Source organism: Phyllostomus discolor, chromosome 4 (assembly GCF_004126475.2).
Source record: "Phyllostomus discolor isolate MPI-MPIP mPhyDis1 chromosome 4, mPhyDis1.pri.v3, whole genome shotgun sequence".
NCBI lineage: Eukaryota > Metazoa > Chordata > Mammalia > Chiroptera > Phyllostomidae > Phyllostomus > Phyllostomus discolor.
In genome coordinates, this window is record NC_040906.2 from 186,976,209 (window position 1) to 186,994,092 (window position 17,884).

General features: G+C 39.9%; 1 pseudogene; it reads right to left on the reverse strand.

Moving 5' to 3' along the window:
* Positions 1–2,949: 2,949 nt before the first annotated feature.
* LOC114495367 lies at positions 2,950–3,968 on the reverse strand (annotated as a pseudogene).
* Between the last annotated feature and the right edge of the window lie 13,916 nt (positions 3,969–17,884).

Consider the following 17,884-nt stretch of genomic DNA (forward strand, 5'->3'; position numbering starts at 1 on the left):
AACTATTTTGGTCTTGCTCAGTGTTCTTGTCATGAGCGTATGTTCATGATAGTCTTTCCTATAAGTCACCTGGGCAACTGCTCGGCTGGCTCAGCAACTGCTTGGAGCAGCCCAGCACAAGGGATAGAAAGGAGTCACACACAGTAACTATGCTATTCACTCAGCTTTTGTTGAATGCAGGTTCATGCAAAGTAGAACATCAGTGTATATTAGTATCCTACTCACGCCCTAACAAACTAAGAGAAACATAACACACACACAGCAATCAGTGGGGAATAACAAACCCGAGTCCCAGAGTCTCAGTCTGCAGGTCTGGGCAAGGTGGGCAAGGAAGTTGTTAGCATCTTGCAAGGAAGGGTCTCTGGAGCCAGGTGGGCAGCAGGGCACACAAAGCCCTCGGTCCAGCAGGGCAGCCCATGCCCAGGGAGATAAGCATGGCATGGAGCAGCACTCTGGTGTGTGGAGCTCGGCTGTCTCAGCAGTGGTCTGGAGCTTGCCTCAGTTATACCTTGAAAGTGGTGTGCTCCACCCTTCTGGGTCTTTTGATAAGTGTCTTGGCACCCCTGATGCCAAGTGGGGAATTTGTCTAGGAGCCTATGGGTGGTACGTGGCTGTTCTGCTTGGCACCCATGATGGCAAGCGGGGACTTTCTACAGAAGCCTAACTATGGGTGGTCCCACTTTCTGGACATGGCTATTCTGACCACAAGTGTGGATGTCTTAGGTATGTCTCCTTGCCAGATGTGTCTGCTCTGACTTAGGTAGTTTCCCTCTTGAACCAGCATCCTGGCTGACTGGCAGCCATCTTGGTTGACATGAGTGACTCCACTTTGTTTTATATACTTTATGTTTTATATAAGTACTATGCTGTTTTTATTGACCAGACCAATGCCCTTTTATTGGTCCTGCTCTCCACAGTTCTCAATTTTGCTCTTCATGACCTCGATTTTGTTTTATCTGTTCTCCTTTCTATTGCTTCTAAATGTGCCTTTTATTTTTGTGATGGTCTTATTTTTCCCTTCCATTCCCCCCATCCCTCTCAGTATTTATGGCTGCCATAGTTTCATTAAATTCCCTGTTATCCAGAACTATTTAAGGTCTTTACCATCTTCTCAGCAATATATTTGGGGTCTGTGCTCTGGGTTTGTGTATTTTTTTGGTCATATTTTTTTCCTATCTTTTTCTTAGAGTGTTTTTGTTTCAATTCAATGCTTGTTCACTTTTTAAAAACTTAATGACTAATGTATGAATGAAGGCAGTTCTTCTCAGCAATTAGTTGAGTTAGAGAGTGGCACTACTTTCACCCGAACGTGTCTCCAAAACGATCATTTCCAACGGTTCAGGTAAACCTTTTGCCCATTATGCTGCTGAGCTGTTGGTCTTTTTTGACTTGAAAAACTCTTTACTAAGGAGATAGACATTTTGTCCTGTTACCAATTATTTCTCTAAGTTGTTTTGCCTTTTGATTTTGTCCATGGAATTTTTCGCTTGCTACACAAAAATAAAAAAATTTTATGTGATCAAATTGCTTAACCTGAAGATAATTATAACTCTCAAATTCTACTAAGTTAGAACAGGGACTAATGTGGAGTGAGAATAGGATGCAGGTTAGCACAGATGAAAGAATACTGGATTGCAAGCCAGACGTGGATCATAGATACATTAATGTTATAGTTACAGAAGTTAAGCCAGTTGCTGGATTTCTTTGGATTTCAGGTTTGTTATCTACAAAAGGATTAGGCTTTTACTAGGTATCTACTAAGCCCCTCCCAACTCTATGTATTGACCAGTTTTGACTTGATGTAATGGGAAGCATTTGACAACAATTTTTTTTTTCTTGGACAAACATCTTTATTTAAGAAGTCAAAAAAATAGACGGGGGAATAATTATGGTAGTAACTTCACACAAAGATGTAAGACCAAACTTAGAATTACTTGCGCAAGTTATTCAGAATGAACAAAATTATTCAAGTGCTTTTGATTAGCATAGAAAATGTGTGGTTGTATTAACTTGCTTTTGTATTGACATTTACTTGTTCACAGTAAGATCCCACACTTGTTAAAGTACAAGAGACCACTCCTGCCCCACCCCCCGAGTGTACAACTAGGTAGTATGCAAGTGTTAATATAATACAAGCTTTTCTTTGTTTACAACTCTAAAATTGCCTTACAACTTTTTACTAGTACATATATCATCAAGTTCATTTCCAGGAGTGTCCAACCTTTTGGTGTTTCTGGGCCATGCTGGAAGAAGAAGAATTGTCTTGGGCCACACATTAAGTACATTGTTAATGCATAATCACACACAAAAAAACCTCATAATGTTTTAAGTAAATTTACAATTTTGTGTTGGGCAGCATTCATAGCTATCCTGGGCTGCACATGGCCCATGGGCTGCAGGCTGGACACCTCTGATTAGAACACAGTCTAAGGGAAAGGAAATAAAAGAGCACAGCCTGGCACTTTGGACCCAACCTCTCATTTTACAGGCATGGGTCCTGGATTCCAGAATGACAGCGGGATCACTGTTCCCAGCCTCAGACAGGGTAGGCATGTGGTGTTGGGCACTGCAAAAGCTTTTGCTTCAGTTTCTTGAGTAATGCTATACATAGTGCCTACACATTTCTATAACATGTCTTCATGTATAGGTAAGCTCATGTACCTGCTATCAACTTCACTCCCCACTGCAGACACTTTAGTTTTTTTTTGGTTGTTGTTGTTGTTTTTTAAATTACATTCAATTCTGAAAGGCTGTTTTTTTTTTTTTTAAAAAAAGATTTATTTATTTATATTTATTTTTAGAGAGGGAAGGGAGGGAGAAAGAGAGAGAGAGAAACATCAATGTGTGGTTGCAGGGGGCCGTGGCCTGCAACCCAGGCATGTGCCCTGGCTGGGAATCGAGCCTGCGATACTTTGGTTCGCAGCCCACGCTGACACTTTAGTTTTAAATATGTCTTCCAACTCCTGACAATGACACTTGGTTCAGGACTGTTACATCAAGGTCAAGCTCTCTGAATGAAGAAGTCAAAAGCTTATTTTCAATTTTTAAAATAAAGATATTTCAAGGTTATGAATAAAGTACTTATAAATAACTATTCCTAAGCAAAATGTTGATCTGTTGATAATTCTAACAAACTGAATGTACTATTTTTAACTATAAAAGTAATTTGACTAGGTTTAGATAAATTGAGACTACAAGTAAAACTTTTCCAGGCTATTTAATCAAGTAACTTCCAATGTACACATTCCTGAGTATACCCCATTGTGGTGACATTATTTCTGAATTTTCCTGCACTCAGTTTAAAAGGTGTTTCTTCCCAAGAAACTGGACTTTTCCATCAAATGCACTGGATCGAATAGGAGAATTGGGTTCATAAAATGGATTCATTGCAAACTTTATGTATAAATCATAGACATCAGTAAAGAAGTTCTTTATTCCATCTTCTTGCCTATGTCATGAAGCATAATGGATCTCACATGGCTTGCAGTAACAAATGCTAAAACGAACCACTCATTGAACTTGTCCACAGTTTTCAAGTACATGTTGTTGGACAGCCACATGCTCCTATCTACCAGGTCAAGGGCAGCGTGAGCTGTGAACTGGTTCAAGTGACGACAATCATCTTTGGATTCTGCTTTACCAGCTGGGAAAAACTCCATTTCAAAAACTGGATTATCATGGTGGCCAACAAGTACAAAGTAGAAGCTTCCAGACATTGTCTTCAATATGTGGCTTCCTCGCTGAGACGCAGACAGTGTAAATACCCAGGGAGTTCCCGCAGCAGCTTCCCGCCTTCCACCGCTTCAGTTCACATTGGACAACACATTTAAACTGGTTCTTGGAAGAATGCTAGAAACCACCACCAACAAAAATTTCAGGTAAAACCACAAGACTAAGTATGTTAAAACCCTAAGAAATACAGCTTGAAATCCTATAATAATTCAAATTGTCTGCTGCTTAGAGGACATGGAGGAGAGAAATGACATGTCCTCATTTTAGCTGTGGCCTGGTCATCCAGTGGTTGTTCGAATGGCAGGTAGGACATCAAGAGGCCTGGAAACGGCAAACTGGTTTCCACAAGCTTTTCACTGGCAGAGAGGAAACACATGGGAGCCTGTTGAAACTCCCCCTATAATGTGCTTTGAATACAAACATTTTCTTGTGGTTTTTGTGTTCTGAGAGTGACAACTCATTTATAAAATATAGATGTGACTGGAGAACTCTGAAACTCATGGAGGAGTCTGCAAAGAAATTTCTCACTCTTCAGCTCAGGCAGGAGACGGGGAAGGAGTGGGCGGTAAAAGGGAGTTCCCTGCTTTTGCAGCTCTTTCTCCTTCTCCCTAATTGGCCATCCCACACTTGTTCATTTTATCTCTGTGGTCCTATGTAGCACTATGATCAGGATGCACTTTTCATTAGCATGATCCACGGAAAGGAATGAGATGTTGCATGCATTTGTTCTGATATGATACCAACTCTTTTATTACCATTAAATAAAATAAAAGTGCTTCTCAGCCAGTTTGCATCTTTCACATTTCTTTGTCCAGAACATAGTCAGTGGAACAAAATCTCTTGCTTCTGCTCTGGACTCCTTTTATTTTTTTCATATTTTCTGCTGCTATTTGGTACTTAGTCTAATCTATAGTGATAAAGTATCTCAGCCATATAATTTGTGAAGATTTTATTTGGCCCTGTTGAAAATTACACAGTCAGAACCATTTTATTAGTGTCTGAGATAAAATAATATAAACTTCAAGCCTCATTCAAGGTATATGGTTAGAAATTGAATGAGCTTGAAAATCCATTGTATTTGCACACATTCGAGACATCCATTTGGGCACTAGACTATAAAATAGCTGGTTTAACAGACTAAATGGAGTAAATGCATTAGGTTTTTAGATTGTTTGGAATCATCTTAGATGAATTTCAAATTAGAAAAATAATTCGTGTGCATTAAAAAGCAACTACAATCATTATGTATTAGAGAATATGTATTCATAATCATTGTGAAGGTATTTTAATAATGATTTTATACGGTCATATGATGCTAACTATTTAAAAATGCCAGACACTTTTTATTTTAAAAATAATGCAAAAATGTTAGCAAACTACTCAAATTGAGCAAAAGCACAGTGCTGCTACCTTAACACATCATTGTGCAAATTTTGTTATCCATCCTCACAGGTTCTGTCTCATGCAGATTTTTTTTACATATTTGCAGTTGTATTTTCTGTATTTAGCTCTCTACCAAGTGCATTTTCACACTTACTAGGTTTTTACAATGATGTTTGTAATAATAGACATAGCAATAGTTCGAGTATTTGTATTGTAATTTACTTAAACATTGCTCATTTGTTGGATAGTACTTCATTTTTATTAAAATATCCCTACTGTAAGTATATATTTATATATGTATATGTACATATTCACTTTTTACCCATTTTGGATTATTAGAAAGCATAATCACTAAGTTAATGTATGTAACTTTTTGATGGTTCTTGACACATATAGCCAAATAGCTTTAGAAAATAATTTCACACTTTTACAGTATAATTAGAATGTATGAAATTGTCAGTTTCACTGGACCACCACCAAACTATAATTTATTAAAGAGATGAATTTAATAGATTTAATAGCATTTTGCTGTATTGCGTTTTAGAGTACTGGCCTTGGCAGAATAGTCCCAGTGCTGCTCCGGAAATACAGCTGTGGCTGGGAGAGAATGGAGCGAGAGATTGCATGGGGCTTAGCAGTAAAGGTAAGGAGCATGTGAGACGTAAGCTCTCTCAGCAGGCTGTGGGGAGGGTTTCTAATTCAAGAGCCCAGGGCTTCTTCCCTACTTTTTGGATTCGCATTTTAAAATTTGGCTTGTTCTCCTATTCTCTTATTAGGATTTTGTTGGAAGTAAAGAAACCACATCTACCACCTGCCATTTTAATGAAAGATTTATTCCTCATCCACAAACACTGTTTTGTGCGCCGTAGCTGAAGATAGGGCCTCACTTGCAGCTCGGCCTGCATCCATCTGTGCACACGCCCTGTCACACCTCTGCAGCCATGGCGAGCCCGGCAAGTGATTTGTGAGCACTCTCCGGTGAGGAGGCAACTTTTGAATTGAAAGTCTGACTTTGGGGACTCCAGTGGATTTTTCTGAAACATGTTTTATACATTTTGGTACTTGGAGGGCCTGAGATTTCAAACAGCCGCAGGCCATTTGGCCATTGGTCAATTCGAGCAAGTAATCAACTGCTTCTGCAATTGGCAGCAGGTACTACCGACACAGGGGCCGAGCCAGGGACTTGTGCTTCAGGCATGAGTGAAAGTCTGTGACAGGGTGCTTCTTTGAAAGGTGTGTATGTGTGTGTGCATGTGTGTGACCACTGACAAGGGAAGTATTTGTTTTGAAGTATACTTGTTATCTAAGTAATGTAGGGGTGAGGAAAATAACACAGTTCTGTCTTTAATCTTCAGCTAAAAAACCTCTTTTCTGTTTCAGTTGCAAACTAGGACTGTTTCCCTGGTTATTGGGTCTACCAATTAGGGCAAAATGTGAGGTGAACACCCCATCCTGCTCATTCATTAGAGCAACTGCCAAATCTCTGTGTGTATGTGTGTGAACACAGGAGCCTATGTTTAGCATTAGAAATAGGGTTGATGGACCATCAACAGAAATATGGGCTGCTGTGTTTTTGTTTTCAAAGATAGCAGGAATCTCTGTTTTAAACCAGAATTGCAGCCTCTGGGGAAGAAGCTGATAGAACCATAGAGGTCGAAGATCCAGGAGAGAGAGAGAATGGCTAATGGAACAATGCTCCTGGGACATAGCTTATTCATTCACAAAGATAAGGCTCATCAGGCAACAGAAATTAGAGGAGATAATCGGGGCCTGACGGTGAATTTGGAAATTGTGAGCAAGGGAAATAACTTAAGTCGAGGGAATGGTGAAGTTGTCAGGCGAGAGCATGTTGAAGATGGAAAAAACAAAAACAAACCTAGATATAAAGGCCTAGAACGGAAGAGCCAGTAGAGAAAAAGCCACAAATGTGAGGTTAGTCTTACTACTGTGACTTTAGAAAATCAGCATTACATTCATATCTCAGGAATTTGCAGATAAAATACATGCGGGCATTCCTTTACCTTAAGAGTATTGTAAGAATTACAGCAATTTCACTTCTGGCTATATATCCAAAAGACTTGAAAGCAGGAATTTGAGCAGGTATTTGTGTACCTACCACATTCATGGCAGTATTACTCACAGTAGTCAAAAGGTAAAGCAGCCCAAGTGTCCATCAATGGATTAATGGATAAATAAATGTACACAATGGAATGCTATCCTGCTTTAAAAAGGAAGGCAATTCTGACACATGCAACAACATGAATGAACTCTGAGGATATCATGCTGAGTGAAATGAGCCAGTCACAAAAAGACAAACACTGTATGAGTCTACCTTTATGAGGTAGCTAGACTAATCAAAGTCACAGAGACAGAATGTAGAATGGTGGCTGCCAGGGGCTGGAGGGAAGGGGAGAACAGAGTTGGTGTTTGATGGTTAAAGATCTAGCACTGAGGAGAATGAAAGTCCTGGAAATGGATGATGCGGATGGCCACACAACAATGTGAGTGTACTTAATACCCCTGAACTGTGTACTTAAAATGGTTAAAATGGTAAATTTTGTTAGTATTCTTTACCACAATAACAAAAAGCAGAGGGCCATATATGTAAAATTACGTCTCATAAAATTATGGTAATTTCTTGCCAACCACAGTTCTTGAAACTCCTAGGCTATACTTATAGTGATTTCAATTTTTATAACCAATTTTACGTATGTAAGGTATAATTCAGTCCTTTACACATGTTCCTAAATCTGAATATCAAATCACTTATTAAACTTTATAAATACACAAAACACAAATTTCTGCCCCAGAAATTTGGGCCCTGCCCCAGACCCATTGAATCATAACCTCTAGGGATTGCAGCCAAAAATTAGTATTTTAACAGGTGCTTCAATGATCCTCACACAGGAAAAAATGCTAAATCCTCAGGATTCTCTTTTCTCTTTCAGGCATCTAGGTCTGCAGGGTGCGCAGAGAGAAAAGATCTTTTACATTTTATTCTTTCAACAAATGTATCTAAGACTAATCTGGGAAAATACTTCTTAATCATCTTGCTGATTTATAAAAAGGCACAAGCATTTGGTAAAAGACAATGAGTGAGCACCAATAATAACTAATACAGAAATTATTGGCATCCTCGGTGAGTGGGGTTCAGTTAGGCACTATTTCATTAAGAAAAATAAAAAGATTTGACAATGCTAATACCTCAAAGGTTATGAATATATCTTTCCATTGCCTTTCATGCTGGTGTAGAGTGGGGCCTCTGGGAAGATTACAAATGTGCGAACTTAAATTTCAAGGAAGTAGGTGATGGTTCTCACTCTTTTAACTGACTGATGAGCACAAATGCCTCAACAGCTCACAGCAGCAAGCCCGGGCCAGCAGTAGTTCTAGAACAACTGTAAGAGGCACTCATGGAAGATTTCCTCCTGGACCATGTTTTTAATGACAACTATGATTTGTTTTGGACAAGACTTTATTTTACTCTGCTGTTAAATATTGTATATATCTAGCCATTTAAACTTTTTTTCTGTCCAACCTTTTATTTTTTAATGAAAAATATTGCCAACTGTTTTGACAGTCCCAGAACTTTTCACGAGCATGGTTGGCAAGGCATTACTGTAATTATTTCAAGCATGAATATGAGTATTATACACATACTCTTTATTACCGTAAGGAAAATTGGGCAAGTAACTGAAAAATTTTAATAACTGTGGCAGGACAAGGTATTAATAATTTAATGGGGCAATTTCCTTCATGCCCTACCTCTTCCCTGCCCTAGTGGAGCAGACTTAACTCCCCACACTCCCTTGCCCCCCCCCCCCCCGCCCCCCCAAAATAAGGAAAAAACAAGTAAGGGCTGACTTCTCCCATTGAGGACTGTCATGGGGGCATCTGTGAAGGTGAAATCTTAGAAGCTGCAGCCTTGTTGGCAGCCATCAGAGTTCCTGTGGCCAAGGCGATGCCCAGCGAGGGGCCCCGTGAGGGGCTCAGGGAGGAACGCCCTGCCGTGTCTGCAGGCTGTTCCAATCAGCAGTCCCCTGGTGACGGGGACGGAGAAGCGCGCCACGGCGGAATGCTACGCTCATGAAAGCTCAGTAAGATGGCAGCCGTGGACAAGAACCTGCGTCCTCCCCTTTTCTTCTTACCTGTCAGCCCTGGGGTCTTTGTTCAGTCCCTTGAAAGGAATTGGGAAAAATATACCAATGACTGATATTGATCAGCTGCTTCCCTACTTAGGTGGGTGAGCGTTCAGATCCAGGAATAATCTGATATCGAGGATAAATTAATCATGCCAGCACTTATGTTATGGAGCAATGTATACACGGTACATATAATGATGAATATTGCTTATCATTACTGTTCAAAGTGGATTTTTACAAAACCTGTTTTTTGGGGGGAAGAGGGGTTTGATTTTGCCTTCTGGACGATGAGGCCTTTCCCTGAGTCAGGTGTGAAAGAAAGAGGCCAAGATCTTGGACGGCTCTGAGCACAAGTGTCCCTAGGTGACACTACTGTGGAAACGTCAATGCAAATTTGGGACTAGAGGGCTTTTTTTGAATAACTGGCTTCATACAATTTTTTTTAAGGCTGAATTAGCAGCTCTCAGAATCCACATATAATTTTTTGTTTTGCATTTTTAAAATTTGCTATTATAGGCGTGCTGTGTGAAAATACCAGGGAGGGAGCAGACTTTTTTTTTTAACTGATTAAAATGTGTGGATCTGCTGCGATGATTTCCTCTGTGTTTCCTTTGGCTACAGATAATACCACAAAGCGAACTCAGTGACGCACGCAGGCAGCTGATACAGCTGACACATGTGGATGTCGAGCCAAGTATGTATTATCAGAAAATAAGCTAAAACCCCATAAAACTCCCTACTGCCTGCCTTAAAAACATTTTTAAAAATTGTTTAATGACATAGTAGATGATATTTTAAATTTTGCATTCTAAAACACTTCTAGTGAGATATGAAATTAAATAAAAGCATGTCCCTTTAAGGCATGAGCTATGTGTACAACATAAGTATTAATGCAGTTTTCAATAGCAGAATGTCTGAGAAATGCAGTGAATCATTCATTAGAATTGACAATCAAGTATTGAAAGCTCTATTTCCTTTTAAAATTTAATTTTGATATTTTAATCAAAGTTAAAACATTGAGAGAGTAAAAAAAAGGAAGTACTATAATATCATAGGCTTGAAAGGAAAACAGTAGAGGAAAAAAAGGAAAAAGAAAACAGCAGTCCTCTGCTAAACCTCTTCCCGCTGCATGGATTCCTGTTCCCTGGAGTACCACTGCAGGCATTTTAATTTTTACTCCTATTATGTACTTAACATTTTAAAGTAACTGTTTATTACTGTTCTTTCCCAATTCTTCATTCCTAGAAATTGCTTAGGGACTTCCTATATAAAAGGAATTTTGGTCTCTTCTAGTTACCATTCCTCTGTTTACATTCCCCCATTTGATTAAATCATTTGGGCACTTTTTTTTCTTGGTTAAGTTCCACCTCTTACTATGATTATTCAAATATAATTTATCACTGAACCATAGTGAATTATGATCATATTTCTTTCTTATGCAGCTTTTCATCTTCCCTCTAATTATCTGTCACATTTAGTTTTCTATGTACGCATCATGAATTTATTCCCAGACTCCTCAGCACCAAGTGTGGTAGCCCACACATGTACTGCTCCAGTCTCCTTCGGCGAGGCCAGCTATAGGGAGGTGTGCGGATCACCTTCGGTTGTTGTTCCTGTGAATGCTCAGGCCACGCTTCTGCCTCATTGCTCCCAGCCATTACTGAGCACCAGAGAGGGGTTTTTGGCAACTTACAAATAAGCCATTATCTTCTACAGTGAAGGGAACATACCCAGTCAAGGTATAGCCACTAGAATTTGGGAAGTCGCAGAGCCACAGAGGTGTTCAAGTGCTCAGCCACTGCAGGTCGTGGGGCCCTGCACATGCACAGAGACATTTGGGAGAACTCCCTGGCGATTTGGGCTCTACAGGTCCTCAGAATGCTCAGAACTTACAGAGGTTGCCTCTTTTCTCCACATGAGGTCTATCACTTGTTATCGTTGTAAGATACTGCAAAGCCTTTCCCCCCATGGCAAAAATTGTCCCCTTCAGGAATGCATCCACCCTCTCTCTAGTTTGTCAAGTTGGTAACTAAGGTTAAATCCAAATCAACCTTTTCTGGGAGATGGGCTGGACCTGATAAGAGAGAAAGGAAATAACACACCTAAGTAGTGGCGAGAATTAACCACATACTGGTAGGAGCCCAGGGAGTAGATAGTGACTGGGTTTTAGCAAGGCTTAATCAAGGGGCCCAGAAGTAGCCTGTATAAAAGAACACTTGCTGACTTGGGGTGCTTTCCTGGAGCAGAGGATTAGCCCTCTGGCAAGGATCTCAGGCAATAGAACAAACTTATGCTTGAGTGGATCTTAGAAACCTTACTAGAGCCATCACCTGAGCGAAGTGGAAATGGCAGACAGCAGAGGAAGGAGTACCAAGGCTAGGGGAAGTGGGCCTTCAAAAGGAGTGAAGTTTTTTTTATCAGATGCTAATGCCTGCTGGAAAGTATGCACCATGGAAGAGGCACTAAGCCACAATGGAAGCAAAAGACTTCGCCGTTTGGCATCATGCAGTCTTTGTTCAGTCACCGGGTGTTCCAGGCAGGATAAGGATATGAACCCCCTGGAACATGAACACAGTGGCCATGGTAGCAGAGAAGGATTTAGATGGTCCCCAGAGCAGGGACTCCACACTGAGGCCTATATATCTACTGCTGCCTCTGAATGTCCAGTTTGTCAGTGACTGAGACCAATGCTGAGCCCTGATATGGCATTTCTCTAGGACACCAAATAGCTACATGGTATCAAGTCAGCCATATTGGGCCTGTTACCTCCTGAAGGGCCAGAGGTTTGTCCACTTGGGTAGGTATGGGGTGTGGGTTTGTTTTCCCACTCATGGAGACTGGGCCTGCACTCCTTTCCAGGAGCTTACAGAATACCAGATCCACAGGTGTATGTCATCCTACGCAGCACAGTATGACAGAAGACCCAATTCACGGTGGTGGGAGTGTGAGGGTAAGGCCATGACCACAGGATCTGCTGAACATATCACTTCCTGAACTGTCCAGAGCAGTGGCTCCACAGTGTTGGAATGACCTTCTAAGGGTATAGTGGTGGTGTCAGTTTGGATGTAATACTCCACTAGAATGGGGTGCCCAACCTTCAAAATGGAGTGCATGCATTAATTCAGAGTCCTCCATATGGCACTGTGACCCCAATAGGAAAAATACACGCTTTTAGGTACCAAGGTAGAACCTGCAGTATCCCCACTCCCAGCCACCTACTGGGGGCCTTTGTGCTTCCTGCCTGCCCTGAAACTTTGTAACCCTTTCTTAGTCCTCAGACTTGAAGTTGGCAAGCTGGAGACCCAGGAGAGCAATGGTATAGTTTCAGTCCTAGTCTGAAGGCCTGAGAACCAAGAAAGCCAATGGTATAAGCTCCAGTTAAAGTCTGAGTCTGAAAGTAGGAGAAGACCAAAGTCCCAGCTTGAAGACAGTCAGGCAGAGAAAGCAAATCCTCTGCACCCCACTTTTTTGAGCTTTTCAGGCCTTATATGGATTGAATGAGGCCCACTTACATTGGGAAAGGCAATCCACTTTACCCAGTCTACCAATTCAAATGTCTGCCTCCTCCAGAAAGACCCTCAAAGACAACACACACATAAATGTTTAACCAAATATCTGGGGACTCCTTGGCCCAGTCAAGTTGACACATACAATTAATCGTCACAAAATCTGTGTCCTAAAGAGGGTACGCTCTTGCTAGGGAATCAGTTAAAAGTCTTAATGAATTATAAGCTATGGTTACTGCCAGAATATTCTGGGTTCCCTGTGTCCAGGGAGCAGACAGTGAGAAGAGAGACACCATCTTGGGAGGGACAATCAGTAGGAGAAAATAGGGCAGCTTTCACAGCAGGGGCAGACAGGGACACATACGGAACCTGGTGATTCTCTGAGCAATCCACTGTCAACTGTAGCTGAATGGGCACATGGAGCAGCTCTAACCTGGGAAGGCTATGACTAGAAAGAGCTCGGGCCCCTCAAGAATGAAGGTTTGGGTCAAACCACCAGATCAGTCTCATGACTTTCCAAGGTGACAGGTAATGATGAATGGAATCTTCAATGGATAATGGAGGAGGGAGAGAATGAGTGTCTGTTGCATTCTGAGGACAACTATAGGGATGAGAATTATAGTTTATCCTATTAACCTCTCTCTCCTCGAGAGAGGTCCTATCAAGAAGAGAGGCCCATTGGAACTATTGAGGGACTGCTCCCTGAACATGCATGGGGAAGCAGATCTTTTGAGAGGTGTAGCTATACTGGCAATAAAAGAGAAGAGAGCAACCAGTAAAGAATGCGGTGTCAAGGGATAGCTGTTTACTTTACGTGAGAGAGCCCATTTAAAAGAACAGGAAGTGGGAGAGATGTGTTGAAGACACACGAGAGAGGGGGAAGATGAGAGGTTGACAGAACACGGTCCCTGAGAAGATGGGAGGAAATGGGATCCCACCGGAGGAATGGCCAGGAGGAAGGACAGACATTTCTACTGAGACCGGGGGGAAGAGTCAAAGGATGGGTGTGCCTGTGCTTATGTTTATAGTTTTGAATATGAATGAGAGCATTTGTGATACACGTGAGAGCATTCCTATCTAATGGCCTCTGTTTTCTATTTGAAGTTTGGAGCAAGTCTGTGAGCTTAGAGTGAGGGGAACTAGGTAACGAGTGGTGAGAAAAGAGACAGGTAATTACGGGATTACAGGAGGTATTAGATACTTGTTCAACAATCCGTGGGTTTTTATAGATCATTTTCTTGAGTACCAGCAGTGTCAGGCATTGTGTCAAACCTGTTTCAGGCATTATTTCCAATATCTATAACCTATCATATTTACTCTGAAAATTAGTTAATATTGCCTGTATTTTATGGGCAAGGGATGGTATGTTAATTACCCAGTTCATTCCTTTACTCATTTTACATATATTTTCTGAGCCCTAATGACATGCCAAGCATCATTCTCAGCATAGTAAATACATTAACATCAGGAATGCAAACTAAGGGATGATTTTACAATCCAGTCCCTTTATAGTAGGTCAGTAAAAATAGTCCAACAATGCAAACATGTTTGCCCTATGAGCCTTCTACTCGGTTCATCTATTCTTATGAAACAGAGGGCAACTGCTTTATACAACATGGGACAACAAAGTATTTCACTGCTATTTAAAGTATTTTGAATACATTCAAATTATCAATGATAAGTCTGGAAGTTCAACTTCAACATGATTTTTTCTCTTTTATTGTATTTTTTCCATTACCATTCATCCTCCTTATATCCTCCTCCCCTCACCCCACTGCAATCACCACAACGTTGTTCATGCCCAAGAGTTCTTCTTTCTTTGGCTCGATCCCTCCACCCCGTAACCATCCCCCCAGTCTGTCTCTACTTTTCTTGTTAGTTCAGTTTGTTTATTAGATTCCACATATGAGTGAAATCATATGGTTATTTATCTTTTTCTGAGTGACTTATTGATTTTTTATTGTAATTAAAAAGATAGATGAATAGCTTATCTTTTAATGTAATTTCTTCCTCTATATCCAGAAAAGCAACATCTTCAAGGATTTAAAAACTCTGGTAGTCAGATTACTAATAATTCATAATTTAAGTTATCTTACTTTGGTTGAAGTTTACATTAATCTCACTTTGAAGAAATAATTTGATAATCAATGCAATAATTTATATGAAATTACAGGCGCGCTTCTGAGTTTGAGGAGTGATGATGGTTGTCTTTAACTTATCATTTAAAACAAGCTATTCTATCAATGCACATTTCTTTGTTAATGACTTTAGTCACTTATTGATGCACACGAAATGATATTTACTTGTACAAGACTATTATGGTCATACTACTCAATTTCTTCCAAAAAATTATGATTTGGGACTTCTATTATGCTGAGCTTTGTTTTTGGTAATCCATACCATTTTTCCATATTCACATGTTCACATCTAATTTTTACTTTTGAGAGGCAAGAATTCTTCTATTTTCTATAGGTTGGCAATTGGAAAGGAAATAAACCCTACTGGCCATCTTGGGGATTCTGTGGGAAGAAGGAAATGCTATGCACATTTAAAACATGCTAAAAAAGCAACCATAAGTCATGAGGGTTAGTGCTATGGCATAGTGGTTACTACTGAAAGATCAGCTGTGGCATATTGGGGCCAACAGATTTGTATGGCTGAGCACCTCTCAAAGTACTCTTATCTTTGAGTGAATATAGAGATGGATCAGCAGAGTGAATTACTCATCAGGGGCTTGGCAAGAAGGATGAGTTACTAGAGGAGCAAACAGTGGTGAAACTAATGGCTCTTTGGGAAGTGTAGGCACTTAAGATCCTTTGGGGTCTAAATTGGGTAATTCACAATTATGAAATAACCAGTCTAGTTAAAAGAGGCAGAAATTATGCAATGTTTTTAGAAAGCAATTTTAACATGAGAGGAACACTGGAAACTAGACAAGACACAAATATTATGTTAATGACTTTTCTTTTGTCATGGTAAAAAGTTCATTGTTTCACAAGGCAGAAGGAACATAAGTGACTTCCTAGAAACCTCTTTCCCTTCTAGGAGAAAATTAATTAGGGCAGGATTTAAATCTCTTTGAAATAATTGTTATTCCTGAAAATCTTCAGGAAAGGTTTATAACTTATATTTTTCTTATTATTTCTCTTTATAAATGTTGTCCACAAGTAAAATGTTGGCACAGTGCACGGACATAATAAGGCAGGGGGATAGGAAAAGAATGAAGGGCACTCTCAGGCCCGTAAATCTGGGGCAGACTTCAATGACAGATTTCTCTGTTTTTTTCTTTTTAAAATACAGTCTCTGGCCCTGGGTGGTGTGGCTCCATGGATTGAGTGCAGGCCTGCAAACCAAAATGTTGTTGGTCTGATTCTCAGTCCAGGCACATGCTGGGTAGCAGGCCAAGCCCCCCAGCTGGGGGCATGGGAGAAGAACCAATTGATGTATCTGTCACACAGCAATGTTTCTCTCCTCTTTCTCCCTCTTTCCCCTATCTAAAAATAAATAAATAAAAATCTTTTATTAAAAAATAAAATTAGATTAAAAAAAATAAAATCCGTCTCTGTTGCAGCTGCCCATGAGACTGGGGTCTTGCTGGTGCGCTGCCAGGAAGCTCATTCCCACTGTCATGCTTTCCCGGTTCCTCTCACTTCTCTGGAAACCTCAGTTATTGCTCTTAAAGCCTTCAACTGATGAGATGAACCTTTATCCCCCTACCACCCAATTAAGGAGGGTAATCCCTTTTTATTAAAAGTCATAAAATCTTACATGTTAAGCACATCGACAACATACCTTACAGCAATATCTAGACTACTGTGTATTCTAAGATTAGGCAATATTAGTTGGTTTATGAACATGCATGTGTTTCAAGGGGCTGTTGCCAATGGACCAATTTTGTTTGTTTTATATTGCTTACTGAATTGGAAGGCATCTGTGTAATCTTAAGTCTAATTCTAGTAGTGATCATTTTCATATTCAAAAATATTTTTGAATCTTTTTTCTATTTCCTCTATCTCTATATTTCAAGAAGAAAAAATGATTGCTACCTCTAATGTAATGTGAGCAACTAGTATATTTTAGTATTATCCTAAACAGTATACTCATATTTACTATTTCATTATGATATTAACTATCTAGGAGACTGCCAAGCTGTTTGCCAAAGTGATTATCATTTTTATAGTCTCATCATATACAGGAAAGATATACTTGCTATTACCAGTTTTGAGAAATTGTAGCCACATTAGCAGCATTATAGTTTTAGCACTTATGTTAATATGTATAATCCATTTTGAGTTAATTTTATGAAAGGTACAAGAATTAAACTCCACTTTTTCCCAATAGATATCTAGTTGTTTAGTATCATTTGTTTAATTATCTTTGCCCCTACTGGTTATCTTTTTTTTTTTAAAGATTTTATTTATTTATTTTTAGAGGAGGGAAGGGAGGGAGAAAGAGAAAGAGAAACATCAATTTGTGGTTGCTGGGGGTCATGGCCTGCAACCCAAGCATGTACCCTGACTGGGAATCGAACCTGCGACACTTCGGTTCACAGCCCGAGCTCAATCCACTGAGCTATGCCAGCCAGGGCCCCTACTGGTTATCTTGACAAATTTGGGAGGCATTCTGCAAACTCATCAGGAGTTCCCAGAAGAACAGACTGCCAAAATCTCATAGCCAAAGGTTACCAGGAACACATCTGTAGTTGAACAAGTTGGATTTAAGGCTTCTGGACAAAGCATGTACCACTTGGGGAACTGTGAGACATTTCTATAAGAGGCAATTAGAAAGGAATTATAGAATTTTGCGCTATGTTAGGCATTTTAGGTAGAGTTCAAGACAGTGGGGCTTTGATCTAGATTGGACGCTCTTAGGAAGTGGGGATAATTGTGATTGGGTATCTTAAATCTTATCTATAAGGTTGGAGGAATAAAGTGAGGCTATATCCATAACTGGTAAAGAAATTAGAAAGGTTAGGAAGGTGCTTGATCATTTTTATGGCTTGCAAAATGTTCATGTTTTTATCTTTTTTTTTCAGACAAATATGAAGTGATTTTTTTTTTTTTGTTCTAATCCATTAGAATTACAGAGCGGCATTGACTTATATTGATGTTCTGTAAAATT